We start from the raw sequence: 6283 nt of genomic DNA, 5'->3' as shown, positions 1-6283 counted from the left end.
TACCTGTTTAGATGTCCACGTAAGAGAGAAATCATACTTAAAAAAAATAAAACAACCTGCATTCTGGTGTGGAGAATCCACCTTCAGAGAGAACTAAATTGTCTGTAATATAATAGGTAACAGAAGAGTATGTATCTAAAAATATTCTAACCCTAAATATATCTTCTCTACACAAGACACTGTGTTTCATCCAATTTGTCTACATAGTATGCTTTTTTTTTTACCTTTTACTTTCATTTGATTTTACTCTTACTTTTTGCCATATCACCCATAAAGTTTTTTCTTTTTTTTTGAGGTATAATCCACATTTTAAAAATTTGTGGTTTTATGAGATTTCTCAAACATATATAATCATGTAACCCACTGTCCAATTAAGAACTATTAAGTCCAATAGAACATATTCACCAACGTACTTGTTTTATCATTACATTTCTTTTCTTTTTTTTTTTTTTTAGCTGTGTTGGGTCTTTGTTTCGTGCGAGGGCTTTCTCTAGTTGCGGCAAGCGGGGGCCACTCTTCATCGTGGTGCGGGGGCCTCTCACTATCGCAGCCTCTCTTGTTGCGGAGCACAGGCTCCAGACGCGCAGGCTCAGCAGTTGTGGCTCACGGGCCCAGCTGCTCCGCGGCATGTGGGATCTTCCCAGACCAGGGCTCGAACCCGTGTGCCCTGCATTGGCAGGCAGACTCTCAACCACTGCGCCACCAGGGAAGCCCTTAACTTTGTATATTTTGAGCCCTTTTCTTTATATTAATTAATTTATTTATGGCTGTGTTGGGTCTTCGTTTCTGTGCGAGGGCTTTCTCTAGTTGCGGCAAGTGGGGGCCACTCTTCATCGCGGTGCGCGGGCCTCTCACTATCGCGGCCTCTCTCGTTGCGGAGCACAGGCTCCAGACGCGCAGGCTCAGCAGTTGTGGCTCACGGGCCCAGCTGCTCCGCGGCATGTGGGATCTTCCCAGACCAGGGCTCGAACCCGTGTGCCCTGCATTAGCAGGCAGGTTCTCAACCACCGTGCCACCAGGGAAGCCCTGTCATTACATTTCTAATTAGTGGCACTTAGCCTGTTTTCTATCACAATAGGTTAGTTTTGCCTTTTCTAGAAAGTCATCTAAATGATAGCTTACAACGTATGCTCCTTTGCATCTGACTTATTTTGCTCAGTGCAGTATTTTTGAGATTCATTAATGTTCTTTTGTACACCATCCCTTTCTCTGTTCCTTGTATTGATAAGCAGTATTCCATTTCATGAATATACCAAAATTTTTTTCATTCTCCTGCTGATAGAGGATATGCTGTTACCAGTTTTTATCTATTAGGGATAAAGCTGTTCTGAACATGCTAATACAAGTCTTTGTGTGGATATATGTTTTCATTTCTTTTGGGCAAATACTTAAAAGTGATTGCTGGGTCCTAGGGTACATATATGTTTAACTTTAAAATAAACTGATCTTACAAAAGGATTGTAACACTTTATTCTCCCACCAGCAGTGTTCAGATATCTGGTTGCTTCATCTCTTCACCAATATTTTGATTTTGTCAGTCTTTCAAAGCTTAACCTTTAGAGTGACTGCAGTGATATTTCATGGTAGTTTTAATTGGCAGTTCCTAATGATAACTAATGTTGAGCATATTGTACCTATCTATTTGCCTATCCTTCTATGTGAAGTGTCCATTCCAGTATTTTGCTCCATTTTTAATCAGGTTGTCTTTTTAATTATTGAATTGTAGGAGTTATTTATATATTTTGAATATAATTCCTTTGTCAGACATACAGATATTTCAAGCAATTTATTCAAGTTTCAGATTTTCATTTTTATTTTCTTCAAGAATTAATGGGAATTTTAATTAAAGTTTTTTCCAGTTTAATTGACATATAATTGACATCCAGCTCTCTATAAGTTTAAGGTGTATCCTACACCTTAAAAGTCAGTGATTTCTCTATCCTACCCCAAGCTTCTTTGTGAAACTTTATAATTTTAGCTTTTATGTTTAGATTTATGATAAATCCAGATTAATTTTTGAGTACTGTATAAGACAGCATAAATGTTCATTTTTTTCTCCATTCAGTTGATCGATTAAAATCTATCGAACTACATATACTTTGCCTATTAAATTGCTTTGATCCTTTTATCATAAATCAGTTGACAGAATTGTGTGTGAGTCTATTTATGGATCATATTCTGGTCCATTGATCTATTTGTCTATCTTTATACCATCACCACAATGTCTTGTATACTGTAGTTTTATAGTAATTCTTGAAATCAAGCATGTGATCTTTAGTATCACCATATAATTTTATTCTTTATTGTTTTAATGTACTGAATTATACACATATACACGTAATTCTTTTTTGAAAGTTGAAGCAAACTTGCATTCTAGAATAAACCCCACTTTTTGATCATTCATGATGTATTATCTTTATATATGGCTGGATTTGATTTGCTAATAATTTATGAAGAATGCTCACATCTATAATCATGAAGGGAATTTGTATATTTGTGTGTGTGTGTGTTTGCCCGTGCATGATGTCTTTGTCAGGTTTTGGCACCAGAGTTATGTTGTCCTTATAAAATTTATTAAAAATCTTTCTTCCTTCTCAATTTCCTGAAAGAATTTCATTAAGATTAGTACTATTCCTTCATTAAATGTTTGATAGAATTAATCAGTGAAACCATCTGTGTCTGATGTTTTCTCTGTGTAAAAGCTGTGGTTATGAATACAGTTTATTTTACAGTTTATTTTACAAATATATGTCTATTTGGGTGTTCTTTTTCTCATTTTTATTAAATTGTGTTTTCAAGGAATTAGTCCAGTTTTGGCTTGCTCAATATATTGATATGAAGTTTTTCATAACTTTTCTTTAATATTATTTTAATATTAGTGATATTGTCCTTGAGGTATGTTCTCTCATTCCTGGATGCTTTTATTGTGTTATATTTCCATTTTTCCTCATCAGACTTTCTATGTGTTTATCAATTAAAAAATTGACTTCTGTCTTTGTTGATTTTTTCTACCTTTTTTTCATTGATTTCTGATCTTCATTATTCCCTTCCTTCTACTTATTTTAGGCTTAAGTTGCTCTGTTTTTCTTACATTCTTAATTGGATGCTTACATAATTGAAATTATGTTTTTCTTCTCAATATTATCATTCTAAACAAAAAGTTTATTTAAATGCAACATCAGCTGCATCTTTTACATTTACATTGCAATTTCATTGTTATTTAGTTCAAAATATTTTCTAATTTCCCTTATTATTTCTTCTTTGATTCATAGCTGACTTAGAAATGCTTGTGTGTTTTTAAAAATTTGAGGGTTTCAAAATATCTCTTTGTTTATGATTTATAATTGTACTGTGAATTGAGACTTACATTATATGTTTGAATACCTGGGAATTAATGTAATTTCTTATGGCCCACCATATAGTCTTTCTAGCTGAATATTTTCTGTGCATATAAAAATATTCAGTGTTATGAAGTTTTGGGGTATAGAGTCCTATATATGCCAATTCGATTAAGTTGGTTGATAGTGATGTTCAAATTTTCCATATTATTAATTACTTTTTACTATAGATTGTCTCAATCACTTAGGAAAAAGTATTTAATTTTTCAAATACAGTCATGAATTTGTCTGTTTTACCCTTTATTTCTGTCAGTTTTTAGTTCATCAATCTTGGAGCTCTGTTATTAGGTTCCTGTAAAATTAAAATTTTTATGTCATCTTCCTGAAGTGATTCTTTTTTCACTATAAAATCTCTGTCTATATATATGTCTGTTAAATATCTTTATCCAGACATCTTTGATAACAATTAATAAATCCACATTGCTTTCTTATGCTTACTGTTTGCATGCTATATATTTTTTGTGCTTTTCCTTTTAACTTTAATGTTTGTATATGTATAACACATCTATTTTAAATAGTTTGTAGTTGTATTTTGCTTTTCCATTCAATCTGACCATCTCTGTCTAATTGTAATGTTTAGTTCCTTTACATTTAATGAAATTACAGAAAATTTGGGGCTTACATCTACCATCTTGCCATTTGTTTCCTATATTTCTCATTATTTTTATGTTCTTATTTTACTCTTTTGCTTTCTTCTTTTGTATTAATCAAATTTATATTTTTATTTTAGTATTCAGTTTCATTTGCCATGGACTTTGTAAGTCATAACTTTTTGTTTTATTATTCTACTGGTTGTTGTAGGAATTGCAGTTTAAATCCTTAACTTATTATAGACTACCACAAATTAATAAAACAAACAAAACAAATGCCTACCACTGTTACTACAGTAATAACTTGAAAATGTGATCAGAATAAGGTATGTAATTGACTTATAAAATCACAGTAGGGCTTTTTCCTTTTGATAATATCATATTAATTCTCAAGATGAGAGAAATATGAAATCTGTTTAAAAATTTTAAAAGTAGTTATTTGAAAACATTAGAGAATAGATAATAGTTTATTCCAGAAAGAAGCACAGTTCATCAGTGTGAGCACTACAGTTTATGCTGCCTTTTCCATGCTGGGAATTTGCCAATTTTTCCATGGTACGCAGAGACTGCATAGATAATAATGACCTAAACTTTGTGGCAGGCTTACTGGATTGGAGAATATAAAATAGAATTTATGGCTGTCAGGGAACCCAGGATTGGAAGAACCCATTATAAAGGAAGGAGTTTATGAATTAGAAATAATTAAAATAAAAATAATCAAATTCTCTATTACGAGAGCAAAAAAGGCAAACCGCAATTTGAGACTAGATATCTGGAAAAGGTTTTATGTTAGGAATATAAAATTTACTCTGACAAACCAATAAGAAAGAGGAAGACAACCCAGTAGAAACATGGGCACTGGACTTGAAATCATCACTTTGCAAAAGATAATGCCAAGTGTTCAGTAGTGACTAGGAGGGGTCTTGTAGGATGCTACAAATATTCAATGTCTTGTGTTACACTTGTGTATTCAGTCTGTAAAAAGTTATTGACCAGTACAGTCATGATTTGTGTCATTTTCTGAAGCTTTTTTGCACTTCAAAAAAGTGCTGTGAAAACATAAGTATTTTCCAGTTGCTTTGTCAATGGAATGATGTGCCTCACATCGCAGCCCTCATTTTTTTTTTTTTTTGACTGCAAACTTAGGTAAGAATCAATTGAACTGAATTTTCTGTATCATAATTTTATTTTCTCTTTTAATTATAATCATGTACTCATGGCTTTTTCAGGCCTAATTGCGTTCTTTTTTAAAAAAAAATTTATTGAAATATAGTTGGTTTCCAGTGTTGTGTTAATTTCAGGTGTACAGCAGAGTGATTCTGTTATATATATATGTATACATATTCTTTTTTAGATTCTTTTTCCTTATAGGTTATACAAGATATTGAGTATAGTTCCCTGAGCTATACAGTAGGTCCTTGTTGGTTATTTATTTTATATATAGTAGTATATATATTTTAATCCCAAACTCCTAATTTATCCCTCCCTGCAATTTTCCCTTTGGTAACCATGTTTGTTTTCTATGTCTGTGAGTCTATTTCTGTTTTGTAAATAAGTTCATTTGTATCATTTTTTTAGATTCCACATATAAGAGATATATGATATTTGTCTTTTTCTGTCTGACTTCTCTTAGTACGATAATCTCTAGGTCCATCCATATAGCTGCAAATGACATTATTTTATTCTTTTTTATGGCTGAATAATATTCCATTGTGTATACGTACCACATCTTCCTTATCCATTCATCTGTCAATGGACATCTGGGTTGCTTTCATGTCTTGGCTATTGTAAATAGTGCTGCTATGAACATTGGGGTGCATGTATCTGTTCGAATTGTAGTTTTCTCCAGATATATGCCCAGAAGTAGGATTGCTGGATCATATGGTAGCTCTGTTATGTAATTACTCACTTTTTGTTGTTCAGATTTTGAGTATTAGCCATTAGCAGACTTCTCTCATATCTGACAAATCTATCCTTGAATTTATCATGAATTAATTCATACCTAGACATTATTTAAAGTGTTTTTCCCCTTCTGATGCCGACTAAAACAAAAATTTCCCCATGTTTATCTTGCATTTTCCTGCTACAAACATTAAACTAGTTACTGACCGCCCACTTAGAGATGAATAGTGAGAGAGGGCATTTATTAATCTTTGTGTGTGGATACCTGGAATAGTGCAGGTGTACATGTGGAATGCTGTCACTTTAGTAATGTAGCATAACATTACATATGATTTTCAAAATGCTCTGAGTTCAGGTTGATTTTCCAACCTTTTCTGCGCTCACTGTCTTTCC

General features: G+C 32.7%; 1 long non-coding RNA gene across 1 annotated transcript in view; it reads right to left on the bottom strand.

Moving 5' to 3' along the window:
• The window catches only part of LOC309630572, a 45207-nt gene extending 41690 nt beyond the window's left edge, over nt 1–3517 (bottom strand). The window contains exon 1 of the long non-coding RNA XR_014245758.1: nt 4–3517. This is a non-coding gene — a long non-coding RNA (uncharacterized lncRNA). The remainder of the gene's footprint in view (nt 1–3) is intronic.
• Nucleotides 3518–6283: the final 2766 nt, after the last annotated feature.

Source organism: Balaenoptera borealis (assembly GCF_965194805.1).
Source record: "Balaenoptera borealis genome assembly, chromosome: 1".
In the NCBI taxonomy this organism is placed as follows: domain Eukaryota; kingdom Metazoa; phylum Chordata; class Mammalia; order Artiodactyla; family Balaenopteridae; genus Balaenoptera; species Balaenoptera borealis.
The sequence above is the reverse complement of the archived record's forward strand: the minus strand, read 5'-3'. Positions and strand labels throughout refer to the sequence as shown.